At 39.7% G+C, this 17,335-nt stretch overlaps 1 non-coding gene across 1 annotated transcript; it reads right to left on the bottom strand.

Annotated features, from left to right (window-relative positions):
* Nucleotides 1–7,892: 7,892 nt before the first annotated feature.
* LOC130971529 (small nucleolar RNA R71) lies at nucleotides 7,893–7,996 on the bottom strand. The gene has a single exon (XR_009082743.1). It is a non-coding gene; the product is annotated as a small nucleolar RNA R71 (small nucleolar RNA).
* Nucleotides 7,997–17,335: the final 9,339 nt, after the last annotated feature.

Below are 17,335 nucleotides of genomic sequence, written 5' to 3'. Positions count from 1 at the left end.
ACATGCTTTTTCGGCCCTTAAATTGGTGATTTTGATTCACCTTAATTCCATTCAATGCCTTGATATGTTTGTTAAGTGATTTCAGGTTTAGAAGGTAAAGATTGGATTGAAGAAATGAAGAAAAAGTATGCAAAGTGGAAGAACTCATGAAGAAATGAAGGAACCGTAAAAGCTGTCAACCCTGACCTCTTTGCACTCAATCGACCATAACTTGAGCTATAGAGGTCCAAATGAGGCAGTTCTAGTTGCGTTAGAAAGCTAACATCCAGTGCTTCAAAATGATATAAAATTTACCATAGTTGCCTGGCGATAAGGGATGCGTACTTGCACATGACACGTCTGCATGGGTTGCTGCACGTGACTTATTAAAAGCAACTCGTGTCCAGCGATTTCTGAAGCATTTTGGGCCCAATCTAACTCATTTCTAATGCTATTTCATGGAAAATTCAAGCTTGGGCAAAGGGGGAGAAATTATTTGTAGTTTTGCATCATGTAGCTTAGTTTCTAGAGAGAGAAGCTCGCTCTTCTCTCTAGAATTAGGGTTCTTAAGGTATTTCTATCTTAGATCTAGGTCCAATTTCATGTTTTCATCTTGTTTCCATTATGAATTCTTGCTTCTACACCTTCATTCTCTTAGTTTGTGATGTTAATTTTACTTTTATACCTTTTTTTTGTTCATGCACTCATGTTGGATTTGGATCTCTTTTAATGCAATTTAATGTTTGATGTTCTTTTATTGATGATTTGAGTTGTTGATTTACTTCCCTTGCAATTCGTAGCTGGTAGATTTATATTTCTTGCACTTTTATTCCTTCCAAGTGTTTGACAAAATGCTTGGTAGGATGTTAGAGTAGATCTTGAGCATTCTTGGCTTGGAAAGAGTAATTAGGCAATCTTGAGTCATGGATACCCAACTTATGTTGGTGATTTAGAGTTGTTAGTTAATATGATTTTCATTGACTCTAATCTCTTGCTAATTTAATTAGTAAGTGATTAGGGCTTTTGGATTGAGATTAGCTAGTCTTATTAGACTTTCTTGGAGTGTGAGGATAATATGATACCTTCTTCTATCGTCCAAGATGACGTAATAAGATAAATTCTTGTTATTATTGTGATATGATTAACTAGTCTTGTTTGACGTTCTTCCTATGTGAAGATAACATGATACCTTCTTCCATTTGTTGGAGTTGACTAAATAAGAGGAATTAATCATTGCATGACTAGGATAGAAAGCCTATATTCTCAATCTTTGCCATGAATGTCTCTCTTTATTAATTGCTTTCTTTAGTTGCTTGCTTGATTTACTTTTCTTGCCGTCTACTTTCTTGTCCATTTAATTTCTTGCCCCTTTGTCAATCAAACCCCCTTTGTTCATTCATAGCCAATAATCATTTACTTCATTGCAATTCCTTGTGAGATGGCCCGAGATTCAAATACTTCAATTAATTTTCATTGGGGTTTTTACATGTGACAAAACCAAATTTTTGATTGAGGATTGTTTGTTGGTTTAGAACTATCCTTGCAACAAGAATTTCATTGAGAAATTCTATAACCAACGACAAATTCTAGACCATCACAATAAATTCTCTAAATTAAGCTTCATCTTCTGCTATAGTGAGAAACCTAGAGGTGGCTTGATGAGAGGACATGAGTCATCTCAACATGGTGGATTGCTGCAGTAGAGGAGGTTAACTTGATGAGAGGACATGAGTTAATTTACGGCTGCCATTAAAGGAATCAGAAGGTTATTGAAGAAGACAGTAAGAAAAGTTAATTTGGAAAGACAAATCATCTCTAAAGCCTCAACCATTCTATCACCATTGAATTCTCATCTATCTAGTAATATTTTATTTCTTTATTCTATTTTATGCGTTTCCTGTGACAAATTATATTTTTCTATCCGCCTAACTAAGATCTGCAAGATAGCCACTGCTTGCTAAAACCAACAATCACCGTGGGATCGACCCTCACTCACATGAGGTATTACTTGGATGACCCGGTATACTTGCCGGTCTATCTGTGCGAAACGTGCTGAGCCAGTTTCATGCACCAATATCTCACAGGGAGTTCTCTATAATCTGACATAGAGACTCTCAAGTTTCTTTATCTCTAATTTGTTTATGAGCAAGAATAGAGGCAAGAAATCCTTTCTTGAGTTTGATCCAGAGCCTAAGAGGACCTTGAGGTAGCGTTTACAATAAACTAGAGCTTACAAAGCCAGAGAGAGCTTCAAGGAAACTTTTGAGAAGGAAGTTGAAGTGTCCACCATGGTCGCTAATGGTGGAAATGGGAACATTGATGAGCAAGCAAGGAGAGTGCTTGGCTGATATACTGTACCAACGCTCGACTTCGATGGGCGTAGTATAGTTGTACCTGCTATTTGTGCTAATAACTTCGAGCTGAAGCCTCAACTGGTCACTCTTGTGTAGCAGAATTGCCAGTTTCATGGACTTTTGTAAGAGGATCCCAACAAATTTATCTCTAACTTCCTGCAAATCTGTGACACTATAAAGATGAATGGAGTGAATCCAGATGTCTACAAGCTCATGCTCTTCCTATTTGCTATCAGGAGGTGCCCTCCTGACATGGTTTCAAACTGGACCAAGTTGTGGATCTTTTATGATGGCCTCTATGAGATGGGCAAGATGTCATTGGATCACTCTATAGGTGGTTCACTGCACATGAAGAAGACACTCGAAGAGACTACTCAAAAGAAAGGAGTCATGGAGGTGGACACACTAGATGTAATTTTGGTTCAGAATAAGATCCTGTCCCAGCAGATTAGCATCATCTCTCAGCATTTAATAGGGATGCAAGGCTTAGTAGTCAATACTCAAGATGCATCCTATAACATGATTGGAGGCTACATCCAAGGGGACGCTAGTGGCTATGCTCAACTCACTACTAAGCAAGTTATTTACATGGGAAATTTCTCCAGAAATCCCAATAATGATCTCTATGCGAATACTTTCAATTAGAGATGGAGGAATCACCCTAACTTTGGGTGGAGGGAGCAACCACAAAAGCCCCAACAAGGCTTCAACGACAATCAGGGTGGAACCAATCAGAACAGGTTTAACAACCATCAATTCCAGACCTCTCAGCAGCAACAAGGACCCTCTTAGAGACAAAATAATTCTGACTTAGCCACAATAGTCTCTGAACTTTCCAAGACCACCCACAGTTTTATGCAAGAGACAATAGCTTCAATTCGGAACTTGAAAGTACAAGTGGTTCAATTAAGCAAGAGGATACTTGAGAGACCTCCCAATACTCTTCAAAGCAACACAAAGGTCAATCCAAGAGAAGAGTGTAAGGCCGTTGTCATGGGAAAAAAGGCCGAGCATGGAGAGACAGATGTTGATGAGAAATTAAAGGAGAAAAAGTCTTAAGAGGAGTCTGAAAGTACCATGATGCATGCCTCATTGGTGGCACAAGAGCCTGAAGTACAACACCTTCAGAAACTGCAAGAGGAGACCAAGGATGAGCAGCTCACTCAATTCATGTAAATATTTAAAAAGTTGCAAATCAATATTCCTTTTGTTAAGGTGTTGGAGAATATGCCTCCCTATATGGCCTATTTGAAAAGTGTATTCTCTAAGAAGCAGACCTTGAAAGGAGATGAAATTGTGGTGCTGACCAAGGAGTGTAGTGCACTGGTCTAGAAGGGGTACCGACGAAGATGCTAGATCCCAGAAGCTTTTTGATTCCCTGTACCATAGGAACCATCACATTTGAGAAGGCACTGTGCGACCTTGGTTCAAGCATAAATCTGATGCCTCTCTCTATGATGAAGAAGCTGGAGATATAAGAGACGCAGCACACAAGAATTGCACTAGAGATGGCCAACAAGTTCCGAAAATCAGCATACAGATTGGTGGAAAATGTCATAGAAAAGGTTGAAGACCTTTACCTCCCTGATACGGGAGAGGATACATGTAACACCCCATTACCCTAAGCCTTACCTCAGGCCGTAAAGCGAAGTATAACAAAGTTTCACGACAAATTGCATAAAGGGAAATTACAAAATGCGAAGCGTTCATACACGATAACTAAACGCATAGGTACGAAAGAACAAGACATAATATATATATATATATATATATATATATATATATATATATATATATATATATATATATATATATATAACCTTGTAGAAGTTTGAATACTGTCTATGGATCTTGATGAATAAATGTCTTTGGCCATGAAAAAGAAATAAAAAGAAGAAGAAAAAGCCACTGAAAAAGGGCAACCAAAAAGCAAAAAAATTGAGAAAATAAGCTAGGCACCAATGGTTTGAACTTCTGAGAGAAATGCCTGTGGTGTTTATGTATTAAGGATATGCTTGGATGAATAGGTTCTGAGGAGTGTTTCAACACTTGGTAACTTGGGTTAACTAACCCGGGATTATCAACCAAAAGTCCATTATCAAGAGCAACCTAAATACAAAACATTTAGTCACACAAAGAGGTGCTGGGCACCAATGTCTCAAGAAGAAATGTGAACTAAAATGCCTGTAGTGGATATGTGTAGTGCACTGATAAGAAAAAGAAAATGCCAAAGGCTTGTGCAACACATGACACTGAGCAAACAAGGAGCAAAGGAGCTCTAAGAAAAAGAAAAACAAAGAAGGGAAAAGTGCCAAGGACATAAGAATAACAAGAGGCCATAGCAGTGTTTGATGGATGCAATGAAAAAGTGATAATCTTACCTGATAAGAATGAAAAAGTGATGTTGCAACTTTCTGCATAAAACCCTTCTGATGAACTTCAAATGCTTGCTAATATAGCCAATGTAATTGCTTTCTGTTTCATACTTTCTTCTCAAATAACTCAGGACTAGCTTAGGGACAAGCAAGTATTAAGTTTGGTGTTGTGATGCCAAGGCATCTTAGGCTAGTTTCACTAGCATTTTTCTGTTAGTTTTAGTTGTTTTATGCATTTTCTTGAGCTTAAAGTAACCAAGAATGGTTAAATGAATAACAAAGCAATGAACCATCCAAACAGTATGATTTTGATGCAAATTCCATGAGTTTTTAGTTATATTACTTGAATGCTATGAATGGAAGATTTCTCATGAAATTTTGCAAGACTTTGATGCAGTTGTTTGGATGATTTCAGGGAAGAAGAGGCTAGGCAAGGAAGCAACAAAATCAATAAAGGAAGCTTGAATATCACATGTGGAGTTTAAGTTCCAGTTTAAGCTTAAACTGGAACTTAAACTGCCAAGCCATATAATGCTGGGAACTATCAGTGGCGTTTAAGCTCCAGTTTAAGCTTAAACTGGAGCTTAAACGCCAAAATCATGAAAGCTGAGGAAAAGCTGAAAGTGGCGTTTAACCTCCAGTTTAAAGTTAAACGCCAGAAATGAGAAATGCACCAGGGAGCCATTTCCACGTTTAAGCTCCAGTTTAACCTTAAACTGGAGCTTAAACGTGTTCGACCAAAATTCTCCTCCAGGGTTGCTTTCTTCATTTCCACGTTTAAGCTTCAGTTTAACCTTAAACTGAAGCTTAAACGTGTTCGACCATTCCACACTCCAGGGTTGCTTTCTTCCATTTCCACGTTTAAGCTTCAGTTTAACCTTAAACTGAAGCTTAAACGTGCTTGAGTTATACCACCTCCAGGAGTGTCCAACGTTTAAGTTCCAGTTTAAGCTTAAACTGGAACTTAAACGTGCTTCCACAAAAGGCATCACTGGAAGTGTCTGGCGTTTAAGTTGCAGTTTAAGCTTAAACTGCAACTTAAACGCCACTATTTGAAAAGGTTTCTGGGCCAAAGATATTGCAGTTTAAGTTAGCATTTGAGCACAAACATTAACTTAAACGTACTCTGGTATGAAACCCAATTGAATATCATGGTTTATGGGATTGGGCCTGAAGAATTGATGAGTCTGGAATTTCAATTTGTTGAGTCATGTGTCATTACTTGATTATCACTAAGTTGGCTCAATGAATGTTACAGAATTGGATCAGCAGCCTCATCAGGATTATGGATCATAAACCCAAAGCAAAAGGAAATCAGGGAAAGGCCTCAAAGCCCAAGAAACACAACAGAAGCTCAATTTAGAAAGTGTATAAATAGGATAGAATTTAAGTTAGAGAGAACTTTTGGGATCATTTTTCTAGTTTTCATACTTTTTGTAATTGAATTCAGAGCTATGACTCACTAAACCCCCTTTCATTGGGTTAGGGAGCTCTATTGTAATTCAATGAATCAATAATAGTTTTTATCTTCTTCTTCAATCTTTTCTCTTGAATTTTGTTAGAAAGCTTCTCGATCTAATTCCATTGGTTAGTTGTCTTGGGAAAGAAACTATCCATAATTGGAATCCTTCGGAACCTTAGGAAAGGAATGGAGGATTCATGCTAGAGAAGCTTTCTCACAGTGAATTGGATTGGGGTTTGGATGGATATTGTGACATGTAATCCTACCAAATTGTGGTTCATGAAACTGTGTGGTATAATCAGTGATCGAGCGTCATCTCTTCTTATGAACATTTAAACCAAGGGATTGGGAATTTGTTTGTTTTTAGAGAGAATTGGTGAGCCAAGGGATTGGGATCCAATCATATAAGATTGCCAAGCAAAATTCAATGAACGAATTGGTTGAGGAAGGGAAAAAATGTTTTGATTCGGAGATCTCAATATCTCCTGAAACCCAATGAATTCCCCATTTCTGATCTACCACTTTCTCTTTACATTCTGCAATTAAATTCATGCAATCACCCTGATCCCTTTTTAATTTCAGCAATTTAGCTTCTCGCTCTTTAATTCATGCAATTTAAGATTCCGCAATTTCAATTTCTTGCCATTTACGTTTCCCGCCAATTTTACATTCCGCAATTCTCATCTAAATCTTGATTCCGCTCAACTAGAACACACTTCTAATCCGAATTGCTCACTCAACCAATCCTTGTGGGATTCGACCTCACTCTATTGTGAGTTTTTACTTGACGATAACCGGTGCACTTGCCGGAAGGAATTTTTGCCGATCGTGCAATTTCCTAAAATCGTAGCATCAAGTTTATGGCGCCGTTGCCGGGGATTGGTTTTCGATTGACAATTCTCAAATTGGAAGTTAACTAGATTGAGCATTTTTCTTGTTTTGTTAATTCAGTTCAAGTTACTTGTTGAATTTTAATTTTTGCACTCTGTTACTTGCTTTCTTTCTTTATGCCTTTAAATTCAAGCAACTAACTCACTGACTCACTAACTATTTGAATTAATTCCTCAACTGCTCTAACCATACTGTTCCATTAACCAAGAGTATTTCACTTGTTTGTTGCCTGTGCTGTGTTCTTGTATGACAGGTAGGAGAGGAGAGACATCAACTCCTCCATATACCGAACCAGAGAGGACCCTTCATAAACTTAGAAGGAAAGCAAGAGGGAAGAGAGTACTGGGAGAAGAAGAATCTGAAGGAGAATCTGAGGACAATTTTGAGGAAGCTCTAGATCTCAACATGGATAGAGAAGTTCACAACCATGAGAGAGCTGATGGAAACAATGCCATTCCCGAGAGGAGGGTTCTTGGTTCATACATAAACCCAACCTCTGGGAATTGTGGTAGCAGCATTCAGAAACCACCCATTCAGGTCAACAATTTTGAACTCAAACCACAGCTAATATCACTGGTGGAGAATCATTGTTCATTTGGTGGGAGTGCTAATGAAGATCCAAACCAACATCTCACAAAATTCCTGAGAATTTGCGACACTGTGAAGTCCAATGGAGTCCAGGAAGATGCCTATAAACTGCTCTTGTTCCCATTTTCACTTAGGGACAAGGCAGCTAAGTGGCTGGAATCATTCCCAAGGGGGAGCCTAACAACCTGGGATGAGGTGGAAAGCAAGTTTCTGGCATGTTTCTACCCCCCACAAAAGGTCAGTAGGCTTCGATCTGAGGTTCAGACTTTTAGACAACAAGATGGTGAAACTCTCTACGTGGCATGGGAGAGGTTCAAGGATTTGACAAGGAAATGCCCACCAGACATGTTCCATGACTGGGTGCAATTGCATATTTTCTATGATGGACTTTCTTATGAATCAAGGAAGGCTGTAGACCATTCATCAGGAGGTTCATTGAACAGGAAAAAGACTGTGGAAGAAGCCATTGAAGTGATTGAGACAGTGGCTGAGAATGAGTACTACTATGCTTCAGAGAGACACAACACTAAGGGAGTCATGGAGCTGAACCATGTTGATACAATTCTAGCCCAAAACAAGGTGTTTGCCAAGCAACTAGCAGAGCTCACCAGGAAATTAGAAACAAATCAAGTGGCTGCAATACACACACAAGATCAAGAGGAAGTAAGCACTGAAGGAGGTGATTGGGAAGAGGCCAACTATGTGGGAAATCAACAAAGGCAACCATATGATCCACATTCCAACACTTACAACCCAGGCTGGAAAAACCACCCAAACTTTGGGTGGGGAAACCAGCAAACCCAACCACAAAACCACAAACCTTACAACCCCAACCAACATAACAATTCCACATACCAAAACTCCAACCAAAGATCATACCAAGCCACACAAAACACTTCCTCCCAACCACCATATCATGGCCAAAATAATCAACCTGCCCAACCTAATCCGAACCAACAATTTCAAGATCAATTAAACAGGATAGAAGGAATGCTTGCAAACATGGGTCAGGACATAAGTGAGTTGAAAAGCTTTAGGGATGATGTGAGATCTACCTTAAGGAACCATGGTGAAAAACTCAAGAGGATGGAGTCTCGAGTAGGAGAGCTATCTCAACAGGCCCCCAAGTCAACTGCAGTGTTCCCTAGTGACACAGAAAAGAATCCTAAAGGGGAACAAAAGGGAGTGAGATGGGAAGAATGCAAGGCCATCACCATATTGAAGGAAGTCTCAGAAGAAGAAGGAATCAGACCCTCAGAACAGGAGCCAGAAATCTTGAAGGAAGGTGTGGAAGAAGCTAAGCAGGAAAGTGAAACTGAGCAAGCCAAGGAACTGCAAAATAAAGGCATGCTAGAAACATACCAACCAAAAGCACCATTTCCTCAGAGGTTAGGAGGAGGTGAAAAAGGAAAAACATATTCAAGGTTTTTAGAGACATTTAAGTCTCTCCATATCAATATTCCCTTTCTTGAGATTCTCCAGCAGATGCCTACACATATCAAGTATTTGAAGGAATTACTGAGCAAGAAAAGAGTTTTGAAGGGAGGACAAACTGTAATAATGAACAAAGAATGCAGTGCCCTCATCAAGAAGGACATAGTCTCTAAGAAAACAGACCCAGGAAGTTTTCATATCCCCTGCATCATAGGGGAAACAAAAATTGACAGAGGATTCTGTGATCTAGTGATACGTAAAAATTGAGTTTCACGTACAACCGGCAAGTATACCGGGTCGTATCAAGTAATAAAACTCACTAAGAGTGAGGTCGATCCCACGGAGATTGGTAGATTAAGCAACTTTAGCTAATGGTAAATTTAGTCAAGCAAACATAGTTTTAATTTCATGAGCATTTTGATTTTTGAATTGCAAGAATTTAAATGGCAAAGAATGTAAAGAACTAGAATAAAGAAATAAAGTGCAAGTAAATGACGGAAACTTAAAGTGCAAGAAACTTAAATGACATCAAAGATAAATTGCAAGGAATTAAAGGTTGCAGAAATTTAAAGAACACAAAAGTAAATGGCAAGAAGTAAATGAACAGAATGTAAATAACAAGAGTAGTAAATAGACAGAATGTAGAAGGGGATTGGGAAAAGGGTAATCAAATAACTAGAGCAAGAGAAATGAGAATTAATGATAGAGAGGATCATTAGGGATCAGAGATGCTAGTTTTCATGAATTGATGTTAGTCAAATCCTTCTCAATCATGGGTATAGATCTATGGCAAGTGGGTGATTGAATCCCAATCTCTTGGTGATTCAATCTCTCTCAACATAACCAATTGCCACTCTCGTGATCTAATTGTTCATGAGAAGAGATGAAGCTCAAATCTAATCCAGCCACACAATTCCTATAATCTCAACCAAGGAGAGTTACATCTCACATACTAACCAAGGTATATTGATTAAAGAAATCATGAAAGGATGAACTCTAAACTGAATTTTGTGGCTCATTCCTCAAACTCACCACATAATTCATATAGATTAACCCCTCTCTCGATGGTGGTTGAATCTTTGAAGATCAAGAGTTCCCTCTTTAGATCAACCACTAGAATTGAGGAGGAGAAGATGGGTTCACCAATTCATTCCAACAAACAGAGCTCCTCCCCCTAATGAAAGTGGGGTTTAGTGAGTCATTGCTCCAATTTCAACAACAATTGCCATGAACAAAAAAATTAAACTAAATATAAAGGAAGAAGAAGAAGAAGAATGAAGTGCTCAAAACTTGAAAATGAAGAAGAAAAGTTCCAATAGAAAAACCAAAGAGAGCTCTCCGGGTATCCTCCCGGAAGTACCAAAAGAGTTCTCAAAATTAAAGTGCCAAAGAGTCTAAAAATTCTAAGTGTTTAAAAAGTGTAAAAAAAGTCCTCCTTAAGTACAAACTCAATCTCTATTTATACTAGTCCCAAAACTCTTTCAGAGATCTTCAATTTGGGTTAGCAATGTGGGCTTTCTCATTGTTGCATTCTTGGTTCAATTGAAGAAGTTGTTGGCCTTTGTGATGAATAGGGGAAGCAGAGCAAGTTGGCAACCATTCTGGCCCATTGAGGGGCGTTATTGGCAATAACTCCAGGCCTAATGCACGTTGGCAACGTGCATGACATTTTCCTGGAAGTGAAGTATGAGACTTGGGCGTTGCTAGCCCAAGTTGTTGCTAACAACTTGCTTTTCCTCTTCTTGGCTCTACTTTCATGCTAAATGTAGCCCAGAATTTTAGTGTCAACCTTCTGCTTCAATATGAACTACTATACATCATTGGAAAGCTCTTGATGTCTATTTTCTAATGCCACTGGAATCACCTCAATTGGACTTTCCTAGCTCAAGTTATGGTTCCTCAAAGAAGGTAAGGTCAAGCTGCCAAGTTGTTGCCAAAAACGCACCTTCACTCCCAAGTTCGCAACGTGCTCGTGCCTAGCCTCCCAAGGCAGGGGCTTGGGGCTGGCGTTGTTGCAAAACACGCCCCTTATCTAGCACGTTGGCAACGTGCTCGTGCCACACTCCAAGGCTAATCTCTAGCCTTCTTGAATTTCACTTCATGTTCTTGTTTTTAAGGCCTAAAGATGACTCTGGTTTGGCTTCAATTTTGTGCTCCACCATAGACTATTATATATGGTTGGAAAGCTCTGAATGTCAGCTTTCCAATGCAACTGGAAGCACTCAATTTGGATCTCTGTAGCTCCAGATATCTTCCATTGAAGAGGACATGGTCAGGCTGCCTTGTTGGAGTTGTTGTGGATAACGCCCATACATTCCAAGTTAGCAACGTGCATCACAATTTCTTCACCATCCTGGCGTTGTTGCCAAACACTCCTTCTCTTCAGCACGTTGGCAACGTGCTCGAGCCTTTCTCAAGGCTCCATGTTTGCTTCCTGGCGTTGGCAACGTGCATGGCAAGGCTTATGGGCGTTGGCAACGTGCATGGCATGGCTTATGGGCGTTGGCAACTTGATTGGTGCCCTTCCTGGCGTTGGCAACGTGGTTGGCAAGACTTGGCGTTGGCAACTTGATTCTAGCGTTGGCAACTTGGCTGGCAGCACATTCTGGCGTTGGCAACCTGGCTGGTAGCACATTCTGGCGTTGGCAACCTGAATGGTGCATGTCCCTGGCGTTGGCAACTTGGCTGGCACCCAAGACTTGGTGCCTAGCCAAGCAACCATTTCTGGCGTTGCCAAGGATAACGCCAATGATAGTGGCGTTGGCAACGTGCTCGAGGTTGTTTCCTATGGTGCCAAAGTTGCTTGGCGTTGCCTTGAATAACGCCTATAGTTCTTGGCGTTGGCAACGCCCTCGAGCTCCTCTTCAAGGCTTCATTCTTGTGCTTGGCGTTGCCTTGAATAACTCACTCCTTTCTCCAAGTTGGCAACGCCCAAGTGCTCTCCAGGGGCTGCCTTGGCGTTGCCTTCAACAACGCAGCCTATTCCTCAAGTTGGCAACGCCAACTTTGCTTCTCCAGGGCTGCCAAGCTTGCTTCACAAATTGGCGTTGGCAACGCCCTTCTAGAGTTGGCAACGCCCAAATTTGCTTCTCCAGGGCTGCCTGGCGTTGTCCTCAACAACGCACCACATTCCTCAAGTTGGCAACGCCAACTTTGCTTCTTGGTTGCCTGGCGTTGTCCATGAAAACGCACCTTATTTCTCAAGTTGGCAACGCCAACTCCTCTTCCTGGCGTTGCCAAGAACAACGCCCATTATATCCAAGTTGGCAACGCCAACTTCTTGCCCAGCTTGCATCATTCTTGCTTCCATGCTTCCTTGTTTCATCACCTATCATCAACAAGGGAAATAGCTTCAAAGTCTTACCAATTCATGCAATAAATTTCATGAGATTCATTCATACTCATTCATATATGCATTCCTTAAATCATTTGCATGAACTTGGCTAGAATCAACATATTCCTTGGTACTCTCATGCATGAAAACAAACTCATAAAAGGACTTGTTTATTTAGAGAAAATGAGTGAAATCAAGCTAAAATCAACTAAACTAACTAGCTAATATAGCAAATATGCAATTGCATCACAACACCAAACTTAAAATGTTGCTTGTCCCCAAGCAAAATATAAAGGACTTTGTCACAAGGATCTAAGATGTAAGACTTGAATGTTTTTCCAAAGAAGAATTTTTTTCATTGAGCATGTCATCCTCATTTGTGTGATCCTTGATTTATTGTAAATAAACATGGCTATTCAACTCTCTCAATTAAAATTCTTGCTTCAATACTAAATTGGTTAACTTCACTAGACCCTTTTTTTTTATTATCACAGCACATGATCCTTGAACCATTCTTTTCTTGATGCTCTTCTCCTCTTTTTTAGATTCCTTCTTATTTCAACCAAGCTCGAAATCTTGTCTTAAGGCGGCTTTTTAGCATAAGTTTTCAATCAACAATCCCAAACCAGTTGGTTCAAGTTGTTAAGTGTTGAGACACTCTTAAAGATTTACTAACTCAAGCCTCTCTCCTTAACACATTCAATCACAGGCATATAACATTGAAGTTTTATTTGGATAGTGGTGTCCAGCACCTCTTTGGGTTGCTAAATGTTCTGTTAAAGAGCTACTCTTGATTGTGGGTTTTCAATCGATAATCCCGAGTTAGTTAACTCAAGTTATCGGGTGATGAAGCACCCCTCGGATTTACTAACCCAAGTATGTCTCTTAACATCAATCACCACAGACACATATCCAAATTTGTCATTGATGCCTAGCCTTTCATTCTTTGTTTTCTGTTTTTCTTTATTGTCAAGGTTATTTGTGCTTTTACTTATAAGGTCTTTGTGATCCTCAACCAAACTAGTCTTGTATAAACAAGCATTCTTTTGAGTTCATTGAGCCTTGTCTCTTTCACAATAAATGCATGTATGCTAGCACTTTTCTCATGGGACAACATGATTCTTTTTAAACTAGGATTCTCTCTGTTTTTGCTCAAACTACATCTTTTATTCCATTGACAAGTAAAAGTACTCAAGACAAGCAACCATTCCAAATCTGTGAGTAGTGATGCATGGAATGGGCAACATAAAAGACAATGCTTCAAAAAGAAAATGCATCCTAGAAGGTATACCATATTTCAGACATACATCTTCTTTATTTAATAAAACATAAAGAAACATAAAGAAAAACAAAGGAACTTCACCACCTTTAGTCTTCATGTCCCTTTTCCTTTGCTTGATTCTCCTTGCTTTCCTTTGCCCTTTGGATCTTCTTTCTTTTTCTTCCTCAACTCTCCTTGTTGTTTTGTTGTTGAATCCCCCTTTGGATCTTCTTTCTTTTTACTTCTTAACTCTCCTTGTTGCTTTGTTGTTGAATCCCCCTTTGGATCTTCTCTTTGCCAAATTCCTGAGCTTATCATTGTCTCCTGTAGCCTTTGTTGATTGAATCTTACCCTTGCAAGTTCCTGCTCTTCAAATATCTTGCGAGCTTCATTGAAGGTTTTAATTTGTGGGTTGAGTAATGGGGGTGTGGAACAGAGGTAACTGAGCTTTTCTTGGGTGCATATATCATAGTCAAGTCTGTCCTTATACCTGGCTTCCCTGAACATTCTGCTTTCATTGAAGTCTTTGTGAAATGCATCATGTCTAGCATCCAACCTATGGAGAAGCTCCCTTTGCTGAGCTTGCTCTTTCCTTAGTTGAGCTTGTTCTTCTATTACTTTCTCCATGGCTTTTCCGTATTCGACAGTTGAATTATTGATGGCTTCTTGCATCTTGGCATATTGTTCTTGTTGTAGTTCCATCATGTGTGTTTGGTATTCATTTTGTTGGTTCATCCATTGAACTTGAACCCCTCTTTGTTGATCCATCAATTGCCAAAGGTCTCTTTGTTGTTGAGCTTGCTCCTCTTGGCTTCTTTGAATTTGTGAGTATTGCCCAGAGATTCCTTCCAAGGCGGCTTGGAGTTGATTCATGTTCAAGGTGTGAGATTCATCCATTTCTTGAGGCTCCTCCTCTTGTCTTACTTCTTTCCTTTTCTTCCTTCTTGCTAAAGGTTGCCTTTCCAATTGGGTTGTGGTGATAAATTCCAACCTTTCTCGGGTGAGAGGCTTTCCGATAGAGACCAAATCAGTTTCTCCAAATTCTTCAAGAGGCACTCCAGCTTCTTCACATAGGCGCAGAATAGTACTAGGATATCCTAGCCAGCTGTCCTGTTTGACTTTTTGAGCTATGTCAATGATGTTCTTGGCTATAATGTCTCCAACATTGATTTCCCCTCCTTTCATTATACAATGGATCATTATTGCTCTATTCACCGTTACCTCAGAATTATTTGAAGTGGACATCAATGATCTCCTCACTATGTCATGCCATCCTTTTGCTTGAGGTATGAGATCACCTCTCCGAAGTTTGAGTGGTTGTCCATGTGAATCAAACACCCAATCCGTGCCTACCCTGCATAAGTCGCTCACCACATCCATGTATTTTGGGTTATTTTCAACCCTTTCTTCATAGCTAGCTCGTTTGAACTGTTTTGCCTTGACCTTTAGCACCCTGTTGATGGTGTCCGGGCTAAAATCAACAGTCACACCTCTTACATAACTCATGTATGGTTCTTCATCATCGTATTCTCTTATCACATTAGTGTAGAACTCATGGATGAGAAGCATGCTCACTTCTTGAGGTTGGTCACAGAGAAGCTCCCATCCCCTTTTTCTGATTATTTTTTGTATCTCAGGGTATTCATCTTTCTTTAGCTTGAAAGGTAACTCCGGAACAACATCTTTGCTTGACATCCAACTAAAGATGCGCTCATTATGCTTGGATTTGAATCTTCTTTCATCAAAGGTGTCTTGTCCTTCATTTCCTCTCCTATCCCTTGATGATGAGGCCATTGAAATTCACTTGCAAGGGTTGAATCTTCCACACCAAACTTAGATCAATGCTTGTCCTCAAGCATAAAGAAAATAGTTGTGAATGAGAGGGATATGAGATAAGCACGGTGACTTAGAGAAGATAGAAAATGATGGTGAAGGAGGTTGAGTGTTTCGGTTATGTGAGAGATGTAATGCTTTAAGAGTTTTGTTGGGTAAAGATTAGGCCTAAGGCAAGAATATATGAAACATGGAGTGAGATAGGGGTGTAGTGTGACTTCGGGTGATGAAATGAGGTTATGGGGGTAGAAGGATGAGTGATGAAGAATGAGTTTTGATGAATGTGGTTGAAGTATTTAAAGTGAACTTTGGTGAGGATGCATGGTTCTAGTGGTATTTAAGGCTCGGTCATGGCATGGGGAGCATGCTTCCTTGTGCCCAATGCATGATGAGTTCACTTCTTTCCAATGCACAAAGTTTAAGACTCATGTGACTCCAATGCATCCGTGATCTCTCTTCCAAGATTCCCATCACTTCTTTCTTTCATTATATGCTTCCAAGATTCCCCATCACTTCTTTCTTTCATTCCTGCAACAAAATTCCAAAAGCTTGAGATTCTTAAAGTGACATTAATAGCTAACAACTTATGATGACGTTCCTATGCAAAATTGACTAATCTCAAATTGAAATTTATGAATTGATTCCCTAATCTCTTTTTCTAGCATTATTAATGTAAGTAAAGACACCAAAATTAGTTTGTGACTAAGTGTTCTATGGAATTAATTCCAAAGATAGCCACACTAAACTTAGTATTTTACCTACATCACATGCTATTTCAACGTTTTTTTTTTTTTTTGAATAACTAAAATGATGACTATACTTTCATAGTCTAGCATTTTCGTGTATGTATGGACACCAAACTTAGTTTGTGGCTAAGTGTTGTAGAACACACTTTTGCCATTACTTCAAAATTGGCCACATCAAACTTAGTGCCTTGCATACACCATGTACTAGTCTACTTAATCATTATTGGTTACTAAAGAATGAAAATAAAAGACTCCCTGTGCATGGGTTGCCTCCCATGAAGCGCTTGTTTATTGTCCTTAGCTTGACAGTGCAGCTTCTTTGATCATATTAAGAGTTGCACACTCTCTTCCTTGCTCCAAGGGCCACCAAAGTAGTGCTTCACCCTATGTCCATTAGCTGTGAAGGTTTGTTTTGAGGCTTCATCAAGTAATTCGACATAGCCATGAGGTGATACTTTGGTGATGGTGTATGGACCAGTCCATCTAGACCTCAGCTTCCCAGGGAAGAACTTCAATCTTGAATTGAATAACAACACCTTTTGGCCCGGTTCGAATGTTCTTTGAGAGATCCTCTTATCATGCCATCTTTTTGCTCTCTCTTTGTATATTTTGGCATTGTCATATGCCTCCAATCTGAACTCCTCAAGTTCATTGAGTTGTAGCAATCTCTTCTCTCCTGCTGCTTGAGCATCTAAATTCAGAAGTTTGGTGGCCCAAAAGGCCTTATGTTCAAGCTCTACAGGGAGGTGGCATGCCTTTCCATACACCAGCTGAAATGGAGATTTTCCTATGGGTGTCTTGAAGGCTGTCCTATATGCCCAAAGTGCATCATCCAGCTTCCTAACCCAATCCTTTCTTGTTGTTCCCACAGTTTTCTCCAAGATCCTTTTTAGCTCTCTGTTGGCAAGTTCAGCTTGTCCATTGGTTTGTGGGTGATATGGGGTAGCTACTTTGTGTGTAACACCATACTTGTGGAGTAAGGAATTTAGTTGCTTGTTGCAGAAGTGGCTTCCCCCATCACTTATGAGTCCTTTGGGCACTCCAAATCTAGTGAAGATGTTCTTCTTGAGGAATTGCA

The sequence above is a fragment of the Arachis stenosperma genome, chromosome 3 (assembly GCF_014773155.1).
Source record: "Arachis stenosperma cultivar V10309 chromosome 3, arast.V10309.gnm1.PFL2, whole genome shotgun sequence".
Lineage (NCBI taxonomy): Eukaryota > Viridiplantae > Streptophyta > Magnoliopsida > Fabales > Fabaceae > Arachis > Arachis stenosperma.
The sequence above is the reverse complement of the archived record's forward strand: the minus strand, read 5'-3'. Positions and strand labels throughout refer to the sequence as shown.